The following is a 22,787-nucleotide window of genomic DNA, read 5'->3' on the forward strand; positions in this document are numbered from 1 at the left end:
TTATTTTATTTTTCATATCAGTTCTTCAGAAGACTATAACTTCATTTTCATTGATAAGCTATATTTATTAAAGATTTAGTAACACTTCTTTATAGATCAAGATATCATGATTGTTTTGAGCCACTCTATGTGTGAGAGAGAAGGAGAATATATAATAATGATAGAAGACATCGTCAGCCTGATTCACCCACTGTTTACATAGTGTTAAGTTGCCTTTTCAGATCTTGCATGACTTTTGTAAATGACTGGCCCCAGCTGTGATGCCTTTGTTATTTTTACAGTTACGGAGTTTTTAGATTGCTACTTGATTATTTTGTAGTTCTATATAATTACTAGACAAGATATTAGTAGGAAAGAGCTGAAGGGTGAATGGTTTATAACGTATATCACAAAGGAAACCATCACCACCTACCATTACAACAAATATCTCGATTTCATTCCTTTTTACAGCTGAGTAATATTCCATTGTATATATGTACCACATCTTCTTTATCCATTCATCTGTTGATGGACATTTAGGTTGCTTCCATGTCCTGACTATTGTAAATAGTGCTGCAATGAACATTAGAGTGCATGTATCTTTTTGGACTATAGTGTTCTCTGGGTATATGCCCAGGGTGGGATTGCTGGCATATGGTAACTCTATTTTAGTTTTGCAAGGAACCTCCATACTGTTCTCCATAGTGGCTGTATCAATTTACATTCCCACCAATAGTGCAAGAGTGTTCCCTTTTCTTCACACCCTCTCCAGCATTTACTGTTTGTAGATTTTCTGATGATGCCCATTCTAACTGGTGTGAGGTGATACCTTATTGTAGTTTTGATTTGTATTTCTCTAATAATTAGTGATGTTTAGCATTTTTTCACGTGCCTTTGGCCGTCCATATGTCTTCTTTGGAGAAATGTCTTTTACATTTTTTTGCTTGGGTTGTTGTTTTTTTCTCTTTCTTCTTTTCTTCCTTCCTCCCTTCTTTCCTCTCTCTTCCTTCCTTCCTTCCTCCCTTTCTTTCTTTCTTTCTTTCTTTCTTTCTTTCTTTCTTTCTTTCTTTCTTTCTTTCTTTCTTTCTTTCAATATTGAGCTGTATGAGCTGCTTGTATATTTTGGAGATGAATCCCTTGTCAGTCGCATCATTTGCAAATATTTTCTCCCATTCTGTAGGTTGTTTTTTTGTTTTGTTTATGGTTTCCTTTGTTGAACAAAAGCTTTTGAGTTTAACTAGGTCCCATTTGTGTATTTTTGTTATTTCCATTACTCTAGGAGACAAATCCAAAAAGATATTCTTGTGATTTATGTCAAAGAGTGTTCTGCCTGTGTTTTCCTCTAGGAGTTTTATAGTATCCAGTCTTATATTTAGGTCTTTAATCCATTTTGAGTTTATTTTTGTGTATGGTGTTAGAGAGTGTTCTAATTTCATTCTTTTACATGCAGCTGTCCAGTTTGCCCAGCACTACTTATTGAAGAGACTGTCTTTTCTCTATTATATATTCTTGGCTCGTTGATCCTACAATCCCACTACTGAGTGCATATCCAGAGAAAACTATAATTTGAAAATATACATGTACCCCACTGTTCATTGCAGCACTGTATACAATAGCCAAGACATGGAAGCAACCTAAATGTCCATCAACAGACAAATGGACAAATGGATAAAAAGATGTGGTACACACACACACACACACACACACACAAACACATTATTCAGCCATAAGAAAGAATGAAATAATGTCATTTGGAGCAATGGGGATGGACCTAGAGATTATCATACTAAGTGAAGTAAGCCAAAAACAAATAACATATGATATCATTTATATGTGGAATCTAAAAAAAGGATACAAATGAACTTATTTACAAAACAGAAACAGACTAACAGACATAGAAAACAAACTTATGGTTACCAAAGGGAAGGGGTGGAGTGGGATAAATTAGGAATTTAGGATTCAAATATACACACTACTATATACAAAATAGATAACCAACAAGGACCTACTGTATAGCATAACGAACTATACTAAATATCTTGTAATAACCTATAATGGAAGAGAATGTAAAAGAAAAGAATGTATATATTTATATATATGTATAACTGAATTACTTTACTGTATACCTGAAACTAACACAACATTATATATCAACTATGTTGCAATAAAAATTTTAAATAAGTAAAAAAACAAAAAACCACCTCAAGCCTTTGCCTCCAACTGGTGAAATGGAGCAGATTTCTTACGTTTGTTTTGTCACAAATATGCCTAGAGCAGCTGAGCTGTTGAGTGCACGGGCAAGCTCATCGTGGAGGGCGGTGGTGGTTGGGGAGCGGCTGATGGGAGAAGTGCAGAGGGAACTGCTGGATTGTGAATCTGAATCAGGAAAGTAACGTGAGTGAGGCTCGTTAGAATCTTCTGTCCCACAGTCAGGTTCAGTGAATTGATGCCATTTGTATGAGAGACTGAAAATAAGTAATGAACTTAATTTGATGATTCTTTTTGGCTTTAACTCTTTCAAAGTACAAATGAAATCTTGATAAGGAAAATATAAAAATAGCAGTATATCAATGCTTTTCTAAGAAGCTATGAAATACTGTGGTGATCTTGTTCTGCAGCCAACATGAATCGGCCAGTCTTTATTGTTTTACACTATAGTTTATTTAGATCTTATGCTCACCTAGTAACCTTCATATTGCTGAGTTCTGTAAATTAATTGCAGAAGCAGTATTAATGGGAATCATAGAATCTCAGAACGTGTACCAGTTGCCCCTCTTTCTGTCAACTATACAAGGCTTTTAAATTAATTAATTAAAAAAATTAGAGATCTTAATGGATCAATTTTGAACTGTATGAGCAATCCACTCAGAAGAACAGTTCAATTTATAAAGAATCAAAAAATAATCATTGAAGAGCTATGAATGGATCCCTTTTAGATGCAGCCTGATATTAATGGTCCTATTCACAGCTGTGCCCAAAGCAGAACTCACACCCTTGCTCGGTGAGTAAACGAAAGAGACCAGTGACTCTCTCAGCTGCCAAAGACCCAGCTATTAATGGAGATTTATTTTTATCATACATTTGGATGGATTCTTGTCATCCGAGGTGCTGAAACAGAAACTCAGTACTACTTGATTTAAGAGGCAGAGGTTTTATAAGTTTGCAGCTATTTAAAAAAAAAGAAAAGAAAAGATAACTAAGGGGAGTGGACCAAATTTGTCTTCACATTTTTTTCCTTTCCCTAAATGGAAGGTGGAATAATTTATTAGCAGATATTTGAAAGGCTTAACTGAAAACCTGGGATTAGTTTAGAGAATGAGAAAATCTTGTTCTAAATTTCTTTTCATTTATGGTGCTACCTTGCCTCTTAGGTACATGGGGTGTGTGTGTGTGTGTGTGTGTGTGTGTGTGTGTGTGTGTGTTGGGGTTCCCTTTCTGTGGATGCTAAAGGACAACAGTTCAGCAGGAAGCCTGATTTGGGGGATGTCAGAGGTAATTTCTGCACGGAGAGATGAATGCAGGACCAGAGAGAGTGTGAACGGAGGACACCACAGAAGTGATTATTTCAGTATTACCTTAGGGGATCTTCACCACACTATAACGTAAGATAAAAATCTAGCTCATTGTTTCTGAGAGTTCGTCTTTTTCTTCTCCAGAGGAAATATTTCCCCCCTTTTCTCTCCTCTGTGAAAAGACATTATTAAAACAAAGAAGTGTCTTCAGAAAGGGAGTGTTTTCAGTCACATAAGAGAGGTGCTGTCAGTACTTGTTTATTTAAAAATGGACTTTATCAACCTTTTTCCCTCCATCTCTCCCATCTTCCCTTCCTTTTCTTCTTTCTCCCTCCCTCCCTTTCCTCCTTTCCCTCTCTCCCCTCCTCCTAACTCCTTCCTGCTTTTCCCCCTCAACTTCCTGTGATCCTTTGTTTCATTGAGTTTATCTCATTGTGGAGGTGACAGTCAACCATCTGGTAGAATTCACTTGACGTTCTGCACAGTTGGTCCATCAGTGCCATAGAAATTGCTAAATGATTGGCCAACAACAGCCTTGATCAATGGATGTAACTTCCTATCCTTATTCTCCATTGAATGAAGATGGAAACCAGCATTCCTTGTTTTAGGTATGGCCATTTGCATTCTGATTCTTTATGGTGCAAGTGGAAACCTTGTAATGTGCTTGAAGCCGCTTTCTCATGGGCACTTAGATGCCTGTCAGGGGTAGGGTACATGGCAGACATTTTGTTTATCTGATCAGATGATTAATTCGATAATTTTATTCAAAGTGAAGAGTTTGCTCTTATTACAGTATATGGTGAATTGTTCAGTGGGTTCTGGCCCTGCGGGATGACGGACTACAACTGTTGTGATCTTTTTCGAGGAGAAAACCTTTCTTTACCCAAAGGAGTGGGGAGAGTGGCGCGCAGAACAGTAGGGTCCGAGTGTCTCTCAATTCCTCTGTGAGAATGAATCCCTCTCTTCAAATATGAAAGCACTTCCTGCCGACAATAGAACCATCTGTTTTGTAATCATGCGTAACTCTTGGCACAGCAAGGGGCTGCCGTGGGCTGAACTAGTACGTCTCACCCAGGGTACGGCATCTGTCCACGCCCAGAGCAGGTTTAGGGGACGTCAGAGCGCATCTGCACCCCAGCCAGCCTGAAACTTAAGGTTTACAAATGCGTTCAACTGAGGGGTTTTGTTTCAAAGAATAAAGCACATTATGGAAAAGTTAAGGAAGAAACAAAAGGAGAAAGATGTAAACTTACTTTCTATGTTTAAAAGAACAGATGTGTTGTTAACAAAGATGGTGAATTTTTTTTAGTATAGTTTGCTAGTGGGGAAAATTGGAGACATTAAATACATTTTACAGTTATAGTGGCTCCTTACAATTATAGTCCTTTATAATTTTCAAATTAAAATTAACATTAATAAGCGCTTACTACATACCAGGCACAATTCTAGATGCTGGACATCAGGCAGTAAATAAAGCAGGCATTATTCCATTAAATCCTCTCAACAGACTGTGAATTAGGTACCGGTATTATCTCTGTTTCACATATCAGGAAACCAAGGCACAGAAAGGTGACATAACTTGCCCCCAGTGGGCAAGTTATGTCACCTCTCCATCTCTAGCTCCTCATTGGCTTCCCAGCCTCTAATCAGCACATCCCTCCATCCCCATTCTCCCCACCGTAAGCAGAGTGGTTTCCCCCAGACGCAAATCTATACCTCTCTTCTGCTCAAAACCGTCCAGTGATCTGCTTATACTTAGGTCAGACCCAAACTTCTTACCATGAGCATGCGCTCTCTCTCTCTTTCTTTCTCTAATTGAAATTTAATTGACGTACAACTTACAATGGAGAGTGTGAGGGACTTTGTAATTAAATAGCTCTTAACTGAATTCCGGCCTTATCACGTACTACTTTTGAAACTTTAAAAAATAAGTTTACATCTTTCTCCTTTTGTTCCTTCCTTAACATTTTGAGAAAACAAGCTCAGGGATGACTAAAATGGCTTGGAGACCTTTATGTGGGAAACTGACTTGTTAACAGGTGCATATTATGGGATAACGCTGGGGGGACACAGAGGAGGGGTGGCCAGTGCAGGCCAGGGGTCCAGGAAACCGCCGCTGAAACCTTGTCTTTTGTCTTCCTTAGAGCTTCTGGCATCTGTGCTCAGGGATGCTGAACGCAGGTCAGCTGTTTGTCTTTGCTGGAAGAGTGTAGTCCAGGGGCTTTCTGAGCGTCGGGATGGAGCGAGTGATCTTCCAATCATGCGTACTGATGATTCCAGTCTAAGTTAAATTATTAACAGCATTTGGAGCGTATTGTTTGTTTGTTTATTTATTTTTGTGTGTTTCAACAAAGCTTTATTTACAAGAATCAGCTGCAGGTAGGACTGGACCGTGGGCAATTGCTGACCACTGCTTTACCGAAAAGAAAGCTGAAGCAGCTACATTATTATCAAAATAGACTCTAAGGCCCCCTAAAACAGTTCTCTCTCTCTCTATTTTTAAACAGTTCTGTATTTGAAGGTACTGATGAGGTAAAGCAAGAGAATACTGTTTTTAATACAGACAGGAAGAGTGTTCAGTTTGAAACATTTTCTGAGCTTGCTTGTAGCTTACTGGGAAAAAAAGGTCTGAGCTTCATTATTTTCTCAAAAGGTTTGTTTATTTTTCTTAGAATAAAATAGCAAAATAAAATCATGAAGGATTTAGAATTTTTAAAGCTATATAATTCACATTTTAAGCTTTTACTCTTTCATTAGTTTTCCTAAAATAACTTGAGAAATTACTCCTTGAAGAGGTTTCATGTATCAGATTGGTCAGATGAACTTATTTTGAAAATAGTTCTGCCTCTTTGGATAAAATTTATTTTATTCCAAAGAGCTTTTCTTATGGCAAATAAAAGCAAAGCTATAAATTTTAAAGAATCTTGTAATCTTGTAACCTGCTTTAAAGAAGGGTGAACTTAAGTAATGAGTGTATTTGTATACAATTTAAAGCCAAATGTTCTTATTTGAAAAACAAAATTTGTTATGCTTCTAAGAATAGATTTTATGTAAGAAAAATAAAAACAGTGATGCAATCAGGACGCTAAGAATATTTTTCCTGCAAAAATAGTGTGTGTGTATTAACAAGCTGAACAGTGTTCCCTTGAAGGCAACCTGGCTCCATCATTGTAGTAGTTTGATAAAAAATCAACTGGTTTATACTATTTGTCCAAAGAAATGTTTGACAAAAATAACCTGGGTGATGTTTTATATGCATATATATATATATGTAGTAAACCTCATATATATATATATATGAAGTAAAGTAATTCAGAAAAATGCATCCAGAAATAAAATTGAGCTTGAAAAATACCACCTCACATGACTGCAGTGACAGCTGGTCATTTGCTTAGGATAATAATGTGCATTTTGAAGTGAACTTTAGTGACTTTACAAAGTGCCAGATTGGGAGGACAGGAAGCCAGTTTTTTTTTGTTTGTAGCAAAACTAACACTAAGAATGAGTTTTCTGGTAATTATCTCATTATTATAAATTAATTCCAAATTAATATGTTTGAAGGAGACATTGGCCTGGAATCTTTATTTCATCCTTAGCCTTGGTGATCAGAAATCTTAGATGAAATTAGTGAAAATGTTAGTAGTGCCAAACCTGAATGTTCCTCGGCATCACTGCCTTCTGATTGGGAAAATCTTCACAGAAAGGTTTTTACAGGTTTCTGTGGCAGTGAGCTAATCTGTTTCTTCTGATATGGGGGCAGCAGATAGGGCTGTGTTTCTTTCCATGTTGCTTGTAGAATCAGTTGCTCTCTAGGGAGTAATCGTGTAAGAACTGACTTGAATTATCTTTTAAAGCTACTGCTGCCTGGAGGGTGATTTTAATAAATTATTTTATCATTTGGGTTAGATGAAGCAAAATGAAAGCATCATTATTTAGGGTAGCTGTCCCCATAGTCTTTAATATTTTCTCAGTATTAATTTCACTGAAGATATGTTTTGGGGTGATTAATAATAACTAATAAAATTTTCACCACAAGTACAAGCTTTTTGCTGAACGTTTATATTCTGTGTCTGTCTCTGCTCCCCTAGCATCACCTAATTATTTCATAACTTGAAAGTGCATAATTTCAATTATGTAGAAATGGATAGCTCAAAATTAATTCAGCTGTCTCTTTGTCACGTATAAGTACTTTGCTTTGTAAGTAACATGAGAGAATGGAACTAAACTTCATTATGCTATTATATATAGCCCTCAAAGGAGACAGACTTTTGGTTGTTTAGTATTTTTTTGTCTGTTTTTTGTTTGTTTGTTTTTTAGGATCTAGGTCCTCTAGATTTAAACAGTAAATGTAAAATAGAGAATTCAGCATGGAGGTGCTGGTCCAGGTGGGGCACGTCCCCATCTGTCCTGCCTGCCAGCTCAGCCACCACCCACACTCCTGTGCCAGCTCAACCATTGCTTTGAGACCAAATCAGTGCCTTCTGGTTCAGTGCAAGGAAACTCTGGCCTCTTTAGTTAGGCTGATCTTCCGTGTTGGGTAATGGAGGGAGGAGATGTATCCATGGAACGTATAACCAAGCCTGGTGCTGACTCTGCCCCCTCTCCTCCACTCACCTGCCCCTCCGGGCACTCAGCAGTTACACTGCCACCACTGGGCTGGTTCTGGGGGACTGCTCTCCTAATGCTCTCTCTCCCCTACATGGGGACACAAAATACTGTTTCAGATTTCCAGTAGCACAGCTTATGGCAGGGTGAAGCACTTACACAAGGGGGAGGTGGAGGCTTTGGGGTAACAGATTGGAAACCAGCAAGGGGAGAAAATGCAGTAGACAATTTGAGCCCTTCCATGTAACTTGCCCCAAAGCACTGTTCCATTCCAGGCTTTGCACATGCTGTGTCCTCTACCCAGACTACCCTTCCCATCATTGTCTGCCTAGCTTCTCACTCTTCAGATTTCAGAGTAGGCAAGATGTCCACGATTCCCAAGACCTGGCTTAGATTGACCCCATAGGCTCTAGTAAACCCACAGCTGCCTGCTTCCCACCCTGCTTTGCAGCCACACATCCCATTAGGCCTTCGCTTGGGGAGGTGGGCGCCATGTCTGTCTTTTGCAGCACTGTGTCCTCAGCACCCGGAACAGTGCCTCATATACAGTGGGCACTTAATACATAATTTGTGGTGGACGAGAAATGTCAGAACCATAAATCGTTTTCTGTTCAGTATTGACAAAGTCTCACTGTTTTCCAGTGGTTCTGTGGGAAGGGCATTTCACCGAATGTAAATTATGAAGGATTTCAAGGATCATATTCGTGTGCTACTGTTACATTCACTGTTGGAATGAAATTCTGAGGGGAACTGAGTTTCTTGTCCTCTACACCTTTACTCTGAGACAGAAGATACCAGTGCAGCAGTCATTTAGAATCATAGATACACAGGAATTTAATAAACGTGTTGGCGTAAAACACAAGTCTCATCAGCTGGTGGTGAGGCAAACACATTTTGTGTGAATGAGAACTTAGTTCATTGATTGACATTCGAGACCCATTGGAAAAACCCATTGGAACACATGACTGGGAAGAGCTGAGACTCGATCAGACTGGAGCAGCTTTCCAAAAATACAGAAGGCCAGGAGGTGGTGAGAAAAATGCCAGACAACAGACTGTGCAGAAAAGGAAGCAAGCCAAGAAATGTTCTGTTTGGCCTTAACAGAGGCAGATGGTGACAGGAAGTATTCAGTGAGGGGTGATTGTGTTAAAAATCACAGACTCTAAAATTATCATCTGTATGAGGTTTTGGGGAAAAATTAAAACTCTTGGCTAGTATTTATTACAAGAAATGGTGATAGTACAGAAACAGAACATTAAGTGTGTATTTGTGTCATGATAATAGAAATGTGAGATGCGTTATTCCACTAGAAATTTTATTTACTTAGAAATTTTGTTTACAAAATTATTTTAAAAGTTTTTTCATAAAAAGACCTGATTTGTATTAAATCTCTTTCACATTTTTGATGTAAGAAACAATTCTCCTAAGAATGGTAATAGGTTGCTAGGATGACAATAATAGTTTTCTAACTAAAAGAATATACAAAACATTTTTTGATTTGTTTCCCTTAGAAAGGTCTTTGATATGGGATATAGAAAAGGAGAAATAAAAATGTTGAGGCTTAAGGTACAGAATTTTAATTAGAAAGTTGAGGAAAAAGATAGCAGGGAGAACCAATCATTTGGCATGGTATTGGGAGAATCTGAAAAAAAATCATTGTCAATATTTTAAGAGACACAAACATTTAGAATTGAGAATAGTTTTTAGGTAAAGAATATAATTGTCTTCGTTTAATTTTTTTTTAAATTAAAATGTAGTTGATATACAATATTATGTTAGTTTCAGGTATGCTACATAGTGATTTGACATCTGAGTACATTATGAAATGATCACCGTGATAAGTCCATTAGCCATCTGTCCCCATTCAAAGTTATTACAGTATTATTGACTATATTCCTTATGTTGTATATTACATCTTAAGATTTATTTATTATATAACTGGAGGTTTATACTCTTAATTCCCTTCACCAATATTTCCTCTACCCACTCCCATTGCCCTCCCTTTTGGCAACCACATTTGGTCTCCGAATCTGTGAGTCTGTTTTCATATTGTTGTGTTTTTTAGATTTTGCATATAAGTGAGATCATGCGGTATTTGTCTTCCTCTGTCTGACTTATTTCACTTAGCATAATACCCTCTAGATCCATCCATGTTGTCACAAATGGCAAGGTTTCATTTTTTATGGCTGAGTAGTATTCCATTGTATATATGTATCGCATATTTTTTAATCTATTTATCTATTGATACACACTTAGCTTGCTTCAATATCTTGGCTATTGTAAATGCTGCAACATACATAGAGGTGCATATGTCTTTTCAAATTAATGTTTTTGTTTTCTTTAGATAAATACCCAGAAGTGCAATTGCTGGGTCATGTGGTAGTTCTATTTTTAGTTTTTTGAGGAACCTCCATACTATTTTCTATAGTGGCTGCAGCAGTTTACATTCCCACCAAGAGTGTATAAGGGTTCTCTTTTCTTCACATCCTCACCAGCACTTGTTATTTGTTGTCTCTGATGATAGGTGTCAGGTAACATTCTGGCAGGTGTGAGGTGGTATCTTGTGGTTTTGATTTGTGTTTTCTTGTTGGTTAGTGATGTTGAGCATCTTTTCATGTGCCTGTTGGCCATCTCTATGTCTTTCTTTGAAAAATGTCTATTCAGATCCGCTGCCCATTTTAAAATCAGTTTGGTTGTTTTTTTGATGTTGAGTTGGGAGTTCTTTGCATATTTTGGATATTAACCCTTTATCAAGTGTATAATTTGCAAATATCTTCTCCCATTCACTACACTTTTTCATTTTGTTGATAGTTTCCTTTGCTGTGCAGAAGCTTTTTAGTTTGTTGTAGTCCCATTTGTTTATTTTTGCTTTTGTTTCCCTTGTCTGAAGAAGATCTGAAAAAAGTATTGGTAAGACCAATGTCAAAGAGTGTCCTATCTATGTTTTCTTACAGAATTTTTATGGTTTCAGGGCTTATATTTGTCTTTAATCCATATTGAGTTTATTTTTTGTATATGGTGTGAGGAAGTAGTCCGATTTGATTCTATTACACTTAGCTGTCCAGTTTTCAAATATTATTTATTGAAGAAGCTGTCTTTTCTCCATTGTACATTCTTGCTTGCTTTGTTGTAGATTAATTGACCATATACATGTGGGTTTATTTCTGGGCTCTCTATTCTGTTCCATTGACCTATGTGTCTGTTTTTGTGCCAGTATCATACTGGCTTGATTACAGTACCATTGGAGTATAGTTTGAAATCAGAAGTTTGATACCTTCAGCCTGTTTTCCTTCCTCAAAGTTGCTTTGGCTATTCAGGGTCTTTTGTATTTTTATACAAATTTTAGAATATTTGTTCTAGTTCTGTGAAAAAATGACTTTGATGTTTAGATAGGGATTGCATTGAATCTGTAGATTGTGTTGGTTAGTATGGTCATTTTAATAGTATAAATTCCTCCAGTCAATGAGCATGGTATATCTTTCAATTTGTTTGTGTTGTCTTCAGTTCCTTTCATCAATGTCATAGTTTTCTGAGTGCATGTCTTTTACCTTCTTTGTTAGATTTATTCCTAGGTATTTTATTCTTTTTGATGTAATTATAAATGAAATTGTTTTCTTGATTTTTCTTTCTGATAGTTCATTGTTAGTGTGTAGAAATGCAACAGACTTCTGTATACTAATTTTGTATCCTGCAACTTTACTGAATTCATTAATGAATTCTAAGTTTTTTGGTGGTGTCTTTGGACTTTCTATATATAGTATTAGTCATGTGCAAACAGTGACAGTTTTACTTCTTTCCAATTTGGATTGCTTTTATTCCTTTTTCTTGTCTGATTGCTGTGGTTAGGACTTCCAATAATATGCTAAATAGAAATGGCAAGAGTGGGTATCTATATCTCGTTCCTGATCTTAGAGGAGATGCTTTCAGCTTTTCACCATTTACTATGATGCTGGCTGTAGGTTTCTCATATATGGCCTTTATTATATTGAAATGTGTTCCCTCCATACCCACTCTGTTGAGAGTTTCTTTTTTTTTTTTTTACCATGAATGAATGTTGAATTTTGTCAAAAGCTTTTTCTGTATCTATTGAGATTATCATGATTTTCATTCTTCAATTTGTTAATGTAGTGTATCACATTGATTGAATTATTAAGCCATCCTTGCGTCCCTGGGATAATCCCATTTGATCATGGTGTATGAGCCTTTTAATGTATGTGTTGAATTAAGTTCACTAATTTTGAAATAGTTTGAGAAGGATAGGTGTTAACTCTTCTGTAAATGTTTGGTGGAATTTACCTGTGAAGCCCTCTTATCCTGGACTTTTGTTTGTTGGGAGTTTTTAAAAATATTTCTTCCCAATTCAGCCTTGGGAGATTGTACATTTCTAGGAATTTATCCATTTCTTCTAGGTTGTCAATTTTATATCTCATAGTAATCTCTTGTTATCCTTTGTATGTATGTGGTGTCTATTGTAACTTCTCTTTCATTTCTGAGTATTTATTTGGGCCCTCTCTTTTTCTTGATGAGTCTGGCTAAAGGTTTATCAATTTTATTTATCTTTTCAGAGAATCAGCTCTTAAGTTTCATAGATCTTTTCTATTTTTAAGGCTCTATTTCATTTATTTCTGCTCTGATATTTATGATTTCTTTCCTTCTAGTAACATTGGGTTTCATTTGTTCTTCTATATTTTAGTTCCTTTAGGTGTAAGCTTAGAATGTTTATTTGAGACTTTTATTGTTTCCTGAGATAAGCTTGTATTGCTATAAACTTCCTCTTAGAACTGCTTTTGCTGCATTCCATAGATTTTGTATCGTATTTTCATTTTCCTTTGTCTCCAGGTATTTTTTGATTCCTTCTTTGATTTCTTCAGTAACCCTTTGGTTGTTTAGTAACATATTATTTAGCCTCCACATGTTTGTGTTTTTTTAAATTATTTTCTGGTAGTTAATTTCTATTCTCATTCTGTTTTGGTCAGAATATATGTTTGCTATGATTTCAGTCATCTTAAATTTATTGAGACTTGTTTTCTGGCCTAGTGTATAATCTATCCTGGAGAATGTTCCATGTACCCTTGAGAATAATGTGTATTCTGTGCTTTTGGGTGGAATTTTCTATATATACCTTTTAAGTCTATCTGGTCTAATGTGTCACTTAAGGACAGTGTTTTCTTACTGAATTTCTGTCTGAAGGATCTGTATATTGATGTAAGTGGGAGGTTAAAGTCTCCTAGTATTATGGTACTACTGTTAATGTATCCTTTTATGTTTGTTAGTATTTGCCTTATGTATTTAGGTGCTCGCCTATGTTAAGTCCATATAGTTTACAGTTTTATGTCTTCTTGTTGAATGCATCCTTTTATCATTGTATAATATCCTTCTTTGTCTCTTGTTATGGTCTTGTTTTAAAGTCTGTTTTGTCTGATATTAAGTATTGCTGTCCCAGCTTCCTTTTCATTTCTGTTTGCATGGAATACCTTTTTCCATCCTCTCAGTCTGTGCTTGTCTTTAGATATGAAATGTGTCTCTTGTAGGAAGTATATAGAATGGGTCTTGTTTTTTAATCCATTTACCCATAATACATCTTTTGATTGGATTCCTGTTACATTTAAAGTAATTATTGATAGGTATGTGCTTATTGCCATTTTGTTAATTATTTTCTGGTTGTTGTAGTAGTAGTAGTTTTTTATTCCTTTTTCTTCTTTTGTTCCCTTCACATATGATTTGATGACTATCTTTAGTATTATGTTTGGCTCCCTTTCTCTTTTGTGTGTGTGTATGTATCTATTATAGGTTTTTGTTTTGTGATAACCATGAAGTTGGCCAGAAACATTGTTTGGGTTTTTCCGTAACGTTTTACAAAATATATATATATGAGATTATTTTAAATTGATCATCTCTTAAGTTTGAACACATTTTAACAATCCTGCATTTTTACTCCCCCATTTCCATTTAATATTTTTGATATTATATTTTACATCCTTGTATTTTTTGTACTCCTTAACTATTTATGTGGATATAAACGATTTTACTACTTTTGTCTTTTTAACCTTCCTACTAGCTTTACATATGGTTGATTTACTACCTTTATGTATATTTGCCTTTACCAGTGAGATTTTTCACTTTGCAGTTTTCATATTTCTAGTTCAGGTCTTAGAGAAGTCCCCTGAACATTTCTTATTGAGCTGGTTTGGTTGTGCTGCACACTTTTAGCTTTTGCTTGTCTGTAAAACCTTTGATCTGTCCGTCAAATCTGAATGAAATATGAATGAAAGCTTTGCTAGGTAGAGTATTCTTCATTGTAGGTTTTATCCTTTCATCACTTGGAATATATCATGCTATGCCCTCTGGCCCCCAAAGTTTCTTCTGAAAAGTCAGCTGATAGCCTTATGGCAGTTCTCTTTTGTGTAACTAGTTGCTTTTCTCTTGCTACTTTTACAATTCTCTATTTATCTTTTATTTTTGCTGTTTTAATTATAATGTGTCTTGGTGTAGACTTCTTTTAGATCCTCTTGTTTGGAACTCTCTGTGCTTCCTCGACCTGGATGTCTGTTTCCTTTCCTAGGTTAGGGAAGTTTTCAGCTATTATTCTTCAGGGAAGTTCTCTGCCCCTTTCTCTCTTTCTTCTCCTCTGGGACCCCTGTAATGCAAATGTTAGTACACTGATATTGTCCTAGAGGTCCCTTAAATTATCCTCATTTAAAAAAAAACTCTTTTCTTTTTTCTTTTCAGTTTGGGTGATTTCCACTACTTTATCTTCAAATTCACTGATCTATTCCTATGTATCATCTAATCTACTGTTGATTCCTTCTAGTTTATTTTTTATTTCAGCTATTATATTCTTTAGCTGTTTGGTTATCCTTTACATTTTCTAACTCATGTTAAAATTCTCACTTCTTGTCTTCTCCTGAGTTTATTGAGCTTCTTTGTGATCATTACCTTAAAATCTTTATTGGGTAGATTGCTTACCTCCACTTCATTTAGTTATTTTTCTGAGGTTTTGTCTTGTTCCTTCATTTGAAATGTATTCCTCTGTCTCCTCATTTTGCCTAATTCTCTGTGTTTATTTTTATGTGTTAGTTAGGTTGGTTATGTTTCTTGATTCTTAGAGTTGTGGCCTTGTATAGGAAATATCCTATCAGGCCCAGCATCACTCTCCCCTCTGGTCACCAGAGCTATATGATCTAGGGGTACCCCTGTGTGGACTGAGTGGACCCTTCTGTTGTGGCAGGGATGACTACCATGGGTGTGCTAGTCAGCAGGGCTGGCCACCAGCCCACTTAGCTGCCTGACCCTGACTCATGCAGTGACTGCTGGACCACTGGTGGATGCTGCTGGGTCCTCAGGCAGCTTGCTGTGCGGGCTGGGCACCCACTGTTGGGCAGGGCCAGGTCCTGGTGTAGCTGCTTGACAGGGCTTAGGGTCCCACGCCAGTTCTGGCTCACTGGTGGGTGAGCCCTCGTCTCGGAGTGATTGGCTATGTGGGCTTGGGGGTCCACTCTTGCCTGCTGGCGGGTAGGTAAGCCCCCAGTGCTGATAGGCTGCAGGGATAATTCCAGAATGGCACTTGCCTGTGCCAGTGTCCTCATGGTAGAATGAGCTCCCTAAAATGGCTGTACCAGCATCTATCAACATATCCCCGGGGGGAGTCCCTGTTTCCTCCTATTTCTCTGAGAGGTTCTCCAAGATCAGCAGGTGGGTCTGACCCAGGCTCCTTTCAAAATGCTGCTTCTGCCCTGAGTCTCAGCATGTGTAAGATTTTATGCACACACTTGAAAAGCTGAGTCTCCATTTCCTACAGCCCTCCAGCTCTATATGGAAGCCCTGATGCCCTTCAGATCCAGGCATCCTGGGGTCTCATCTTCCTGGTGCAAAACCTCTGTGCTGGGGAGCCTTAATTGGGGCTCAGACCCCTCACTTCTTGCGGAGAACCTCTGCAATTTTGATTATCTTCTCATTTGTGTGTCACCTACCCAAGGGTGTAGCTCTTGACTATACTATGTCTCTGTCCGTCTTTCCCTTCTTATTGAGGTTCCTTCTTTATATCTCTTGTTGTGGAAAATCTTTTCTGCTATTCTTCAGGTAATTGTCATAGATAGTTGCTCTATAAATAGTTGTAATTTTGTTGTGTCCATGGGAGGAAGTGAGATCAGGGTATTCCTGCTCTGCCATCTTGGCCACTCCTCCTTCTGTGCTTAAATTTTAATTCAGATCTACTTATTCCATTTTCTTAGGGAAGTATCAAACTTAAGGAACCAAAGAAGCCTGGGTTTTTATAGCTTTCTTGTAGACCATGTAAGGATTTCTGCTGTGTGTTTGAACATGTCTTTGATTTCATATGTAAGAGATAGTAGATGCTTCACTCTTTTTCTGTAGAAGAAATTATTAATAATTTAATATATTGGATTCTTACTTGTTTTTGTTGATTTGCTCTTGGATTTTTTTTAATAGTTTCCTGGGCTTTTATTTTTTTATTTTACTTTTTTATACAGCTTTATTGGAGTATAATTGCTTTACAATGTTGTGTTAATTTCTAATGTACAACAAAGTGAATCAGCTATATGTACACATATATCCCCATAACCCCTCCCTCTTGAGCCTCCCTCCCACCCTCCCTATCCCAACCACTCTAGGTTGTCACAAATCACCGAGCTGATCTCCTTGTGATATGTAGCAGCTTCCCACTAGCTATCTATTTTACATTTGGTAGTATATATATGTCAGTGCTAGTCTCTGACTACATCCCAGCCTCCCCTTCCCAAACTGTCTCAAGTCTGTTCTCTGTGCCTGCGTCTTTATTCCTGCCATGCCACTAGGTTTGCCAGTACCATTTTTCTATATTCCATATATATGCATTAACATACAGTATTTGTTTTCCTCTTTCTGACTTACTTCACTTTGCATGACAAACACTAGGTCCATCCACCTCACTACAAATAACTCAATTTGCTTTCCTTTTTATGGCTGAGTAATATTCCATTGTATATATGTGCCAAATCTTCTTTATCCATTCATCTGTCATTGGACATTTAGGTTTCTTTCATGTCCTGGCTATTATAAATAGTGCTGTAATGAACATTGAGCTACATGTATCTTTTTGAATTATGGTTTCCTCAGGTTATATGCCCAGTAGTGGGGTTGTTGGGTCATATGTTAGCTCTGTTTTTAGTTTTCTAAGGAATCTCCATACTGCTCTCCATAGTGGCTGTACCAATTTACATTCCCACCAACAGTGCAGGAGGGTTCCCTTTTCTACACACCCTCTCCAGCATTTATTTTTTCTCAATTTTTTGATGATGGCCATTCTGACGGATGTGAGGTGTGATACCTCACTGTGGCTTTGATTTGCATTTCTCTAGTGATTAGTAATGTTGAGCATCTTTTCATGTATTTGTTGGTAATCTGTATGTCTTCTTGGGAGAAATGGCTATTTAGGTCTTCCGCCCATTTTTGTTTGGGATTGTTTGCTTTTTGATATTGAGCTGCATGAGCTATTTGTATATTTTGGAGTTTAATCCTTTTGTCAGTTGCTTTGTTTGCAAATATTTTCTCCCATTCTGAGGGTTGTTTTTTGTCTTGTTTACAGTTTCCTTTGTTGTGCAAAACCTTTTAAATTTCATTAGGTGCCTTTTTTTTTATTTTTGTTTTTATTTCCATTACTGTAGGAAGTGGGTCAAAAAGGATCTTGCTGTGATTTATGTCATCGAGTGTTCTGCCTATCTTTTCCTCTAAGTGTTTTATAGTGTCTGGCCTTATATTTAGGTCTTTAATCCATTTTTGTGTATGGTGTTAGGAAGTGTTCTAATTTCATTCTTTTATATGTAGCTATTGAGTTTTTCCAGCACCACTTATTGAAGAGGCTGTCTTTTCTCCATTGTATATTCTTGCCTGCTTTGTCAAAGATAAGGTGACCATATGTGTTTGTGTTTATCTCTGGGCTTTCTATCCTGTTCCATTGATCTGTATTTCTCTTTTTGTGCCAGTACCATACTGTCTTGATGACTGTAGCTTTGTAGGATAGTCTGAAGTCAAGGAGCCAGATTCCTCCAGCTCTGTGTTTCTTTCTCAAGATTGCTTTGGCTATTTGGGGTCTTTTGTGTTTCCATATAAATTGTAAAATTTTTTGTTCCAGTTCTCTGAAAAATGCCATTGGTTATTTGATAGGGATTGCGTTGAATCTGTAGATTACTTTGGGTAGTATAGTCATTTTCAGAATATTGATTCTTCTAATCCAGGAACATGGTATATCTCTCCATCTGTTTGTATCATCAGTGATTTCTTTCATCAGTATCTTGTAGCTTTCTGAGTATAGGTCTTTTGCCTCCTTAGGTAGGTTTATTCCTAGATATTTTATTCTTTTACTTGCAGTGGTAAATGGGAGTGTTTCCTTCATTTCTCTTTCTGATTTTTTGTTAGTATTTAGAAATGCAAGAGATTTCTGTGTGTTAATTTTGTATCTTGTTACTTTACCAAATTCATTGATTACCTTTAGTAGTTTTCTGGTGGCATCGTTAAGATTTTCTATGTATAGTATCATGTCATCAGCAAACAGTGACAGTTTTATCTTTTCCAATTTGGATTTCTTTTATTTATTTTTCTTCTTGGATTGCCGTGGCTAAAACTTCCAAAACTATGTTGAGTGATAGTGGTGAGAGTGGGTACCCTTGTCTTCTTCCTGACCTTAGAGGAAGTGCTTCCAGTTTTTCACCATTGAGAATGATGTTTGCTGTGGGTTTGTCATATATGGCCTTTATTTTGTTGAGGTAGGTTCCCTCTGTACCCACTTTCTGGAGAGTTTTTCTCATAAATTGGTGTTGAATTTTGTCAAAAGCTTTCTCTGCATCTATTGAGATGATCATAAGGCTTTTATCCTTCAATTTGTTAATATAGTGTATCACATTGATTGATTTGTGTAGATTGAAGAATCCTTGCGTTCCTGGGATAAATCCCACTTGATCATGGTGTATGATTCTTTTAATGTGTTGTTGGATTCTGTTTGCTAGTATTTCGTTGAGGATTTTTGCATCTATGTTCATCAGTGATATTGGCCTGTAACTTTCTTTTTTTGTGACATCTTTGTCTGGTTTTGGCCTTACAGAATGAGTTTGGGACTGTTCCTCCCTCTGCTATATTTTGGAAGAGTTCAAGAAGGATAGGTGTTAGCTCTTCTCTAAGTGTTTGATAGGATTCATCTATGAAGCCGTCTGGCCTTGGGCTTTTTTTTGTTGGAAGATTTTTAGTCACAGTCTCAATTTCATTACTTGTGATTGGTCTGTTCATATTTTCTGTTTCTTCCTGGTTCAGTCTTGGAAAGTTGTACTTTTCTAAGAATTTGTCCATTTCTTCCAGGTTATCCATTTTATTGGTATATAGTTGCTTGTAGTAGTCTCTCATGATCCTTTGTATTTCTGCAATGTCAGTTGTTGCTTCTTTTTCATTTCTAATTCTGTTGATTTGAGTCTTCTCCCTTTTTTTCCTGATGAGCCTGGCTAATGGTTTATCAATTCTGTATATTTTCCCAAAGAACTAGCTTTTAGTTTCATTGATCTTTGTCACTGTTTCCTTCATTTCTTTTTTCATTTATTTCTGATCTGATCTTTATAATTTCTTTCCTTCTGCTCACTTTTTTTTGTTGTTGCTGTTGTTGTTGCTGTTGTTGTTCTTCTTCTTTCTCTAATTGCTTTAGATGTAAGGTTACATTGTTTATTTGAGATTTTGCTTGTTTCTTGAGGTTAGCTTGTATTGCTATAAAATTCCTTCTCTTAGAACTGCTTTTGCTGCGTCCCATAGGTTTTTGGTCATCATGTTTTCATTGTCATTTGTGTCTAGGTATTTTTTTATTTCCTCTTTGATTTTTTCAGTGATCTCTCAGTTATTTAGTAGCATATTGTTTAGCCTCCATGTGTTTGTATTTTTTACATTTTTTTCCCTGTAATTGGTATCTAGTCTCATAGTGTTGTGGTTGGAAAAGATGCTTGATACAGTTTCAGTTTTCTTAAATTTACTGACGTTTAACTTGTGACCCAAGATATGATCTATCCTGGAGAATGTTCCTTTTGCACTTGAGAAGAAAATGTATTCTGTTGTTTTTGAATGGAATGTCCTGTAAATATCGATTAAGTCCATCTGGTCTAATACGTCATTTAAAGTTTGTGTTTCCTTATTTATTTTCTGTTTGGATGATCTGTCCATTGGTGTAAGTGGGGTGTTAAAGTCTCCTGCTATTACTGTATTACTGTTGATTTCCCCTTTTATGACTGTTAGCCTTTGCCTTATGTATTGATGTGCTTGTATGTTGAGTGCATAAATATTTACAACTTTTCTATGTTCTTCTTGGATTGATCCCTTGATCATTATGTAGTGTCCTTCCTTGTCTCTTGTAATAGTCTTTATTTTAAAGTCTGTTTTATCTGATATGAGTATTGTTACCTCATCTTTCTTTTGATTTCCATTTGCATTGAATATCACTTTCAGTCTGTATGTGTCCCTAGGTCTGAAGTGGGTCTCTTCTATACAGCATATATACAGGTCTTGTTTTTGTATACATTCAGCCAGTCTGTGTCTTTTGGCTGCAGCATTTTATCCATTTATATTTAAGGTAATTATTGATATGTATGTTCCTATTTCCATTATCTTAATTGTTTTGACTTTGTTTTTGGAGGTCTTTTTCTTCTCTTGTGTTTCCCACCTAGAGAAGTTCCTTTAGCATTTGTTGTAAAGCTGGTTTGGTGGGGCTGAATTCTCTTAACTCTTGCTTATCTGTGAAGCTTTTGATTTATCCATCAATTCTGAATGAGATCCTTGCTGGTAGAGAAATCTTGGTTTTAGGTTTTTCCCTGTCATCACTTTATATATATCCTGCCACTCCCTTCTGACCTGAAGAGTTTCTGCTGAAAGATCAGCTGTTAACCTTACGGGGATTCCCTTGTATGTTTTTTGTTGCTTTCCCCTTGCTGCTTTTAATAGTTTTTCTTTGTATTTAATTTTTGTTAGTTTGATTAATATGTGTCTTAGTGTGTTTTTCCTTGGGTTTATCCTGTCTGGGACTCTCTGTGCTTCCTGGACTTGATTTCCCAAGTTGGGAATATTTTTGACTATAATCTCTTCAGATATTGTCTCAGACCCTTTCTTTTCTTCTTCTACTTCTTCTGGGATGCCTATAATTCAGTGCCTCTAATGTTGTCCCAGAGGTCTCTGAGACTGTCTTTAATTCTTTTCATTCTTTTTTCTTTATTCTGCTCTGCTGTAGTTATTTCCACTATACTATCTTCCAGATCACTTATCTGTTCTTGTGCTTCAGTTATTCTGCTATTTATAGGTTGTTGCTTTTATTTATTGTATTTTCTTCATTCTATTTCTGAGATTTTGGATCATCTTTACTATCATTACTGTGAATTCTTTTCAGGCAGTTTGCCTATTTCCTCTTCATTTATTTGGTCTTGTGGGTTTTTATGTTGCACTTTTGTCTGCAAGATGTTTCTCTGTCTTCTCATTTTGTCTGATTTACAGTATTTGAGGTCTCCTTTCCCTTGTTTGCAGGATCGTAGTTCCTCTTGCTTCTGTTCTTTGCCCCCAGTGGTGAGCTTGGTGCAGTGGCTTCCATAGGCTTCCTGATGTGAGGGACTGGTGCCTGCATTCTGGTGGGTGGAGCTGAATTTTTTCCCTCTGATGAGCAGGGCCATGTCAGGTGGTGTGTTTTGGGGTGTCTGTGAGCTTAGTATGACTTTAGGTAGTCTGTGTGTTGATGGGTGAGTTTATGTTCCTATTTTATTTATCGTTTGGTGTGAGGCATCCATTGCTGGGAGCTGTGGAATGGGTTGAGCTGTGTCTTCAGATGGAGGCCTCCGTGAGAGCTCTCAGTGATTAATATTCCCTGTGTCTGGGAATTCTCTAGAGATCCAGCATCCTAGACTCAGTGCTCCCACCCCAGAACCTCTGTTTGGGGAACCAAGACCCCTCAGTTTGCTCGTTGTGGCAATAAAGGGGATTAAAAGAAAAAACTAACAAAATTCCAGACAAATGTAAAAAGTGAAATCAAAGAAAAACGGAAAGAAGGAAACAAGCACACACACAAAAGAAACAAAAACAGAACCAAATAAAACAAAAGCAAGAGAACCACCAGACAAACAAAAGAATTCAAGAATGCAATCAATTGAAAACTAACAAAAACTCAAAACCAAAAAACAAAACCAAAGCAGGGTGCCAACTGTGGAATAAAACAAAGAAATAAACTGACAAAAATGATTTAAAGAAAGAAAAAGAAAAAGGGGAAAGAAGACAGAAAAACAGAAAAGCAATGTAGAAATACAAATATAGAAAAAAATAAAAAATATACTAATGAAAAAAGGGAAAAAACACAGAACGAGAGAAATGCAAAGTAGAAATGGAAATATAAAAATTATATATTAAAAAATGAAGAAGAAAAAATAATGGAAGAGAACACAGAACAACAGAAAAACAAAGTAAAAATAGAGATATATAAAAAAAATAAAAATATGTTATAAAACATGAAGATCCCAAAAGACTAAAAAAAAAAAAACTAAAACAACAACAACAAAACAAACAAAAAATCAGAACCAACAACAGAATGAATAAAAATGTAATAAAAATTATAGTAATAATTATGTTTCCCTGGGGTCTCAGCTCTAAGTGTCCTTGCAGCTGCCGTGAGCCACAGTCTACCTCCGCCTCCCC

The 22,787-nt window shown here is 36.6% G+C and overlaps 1 protein-coding gene across 2 annotated transcripts in view; it reads left to right on the forward strand.

Moving 5' to 3' along the window:
* The window catches only part of CPE (carboxypeptidase E), a 115,918-nt gene that overhangs the window by 19,356 nt on the left and 73,775 nt on the right, over nucleotides 1-22,787 (forward strand). The gene's annotated exons all lie outside the window — the stretch shown is intronic.

Source organism: Hippopotamus amphibius, chromosome 3 (genome assembly GCF_030028045.1).
Source record: "Hippopotamus amphibius kiboko isolate mHipAmp2 chromosome 3, mHipAmp2.hap2, whole genome shotgun sequence".
Classification (NCBI taxonomy): domain Eukaryota; kingdom Metazoa; phylum Chordata; class Mammalia; order Artiodactyla; family Hippopotamidae; genus Hippopotamus; species Hippopotamus amphibius.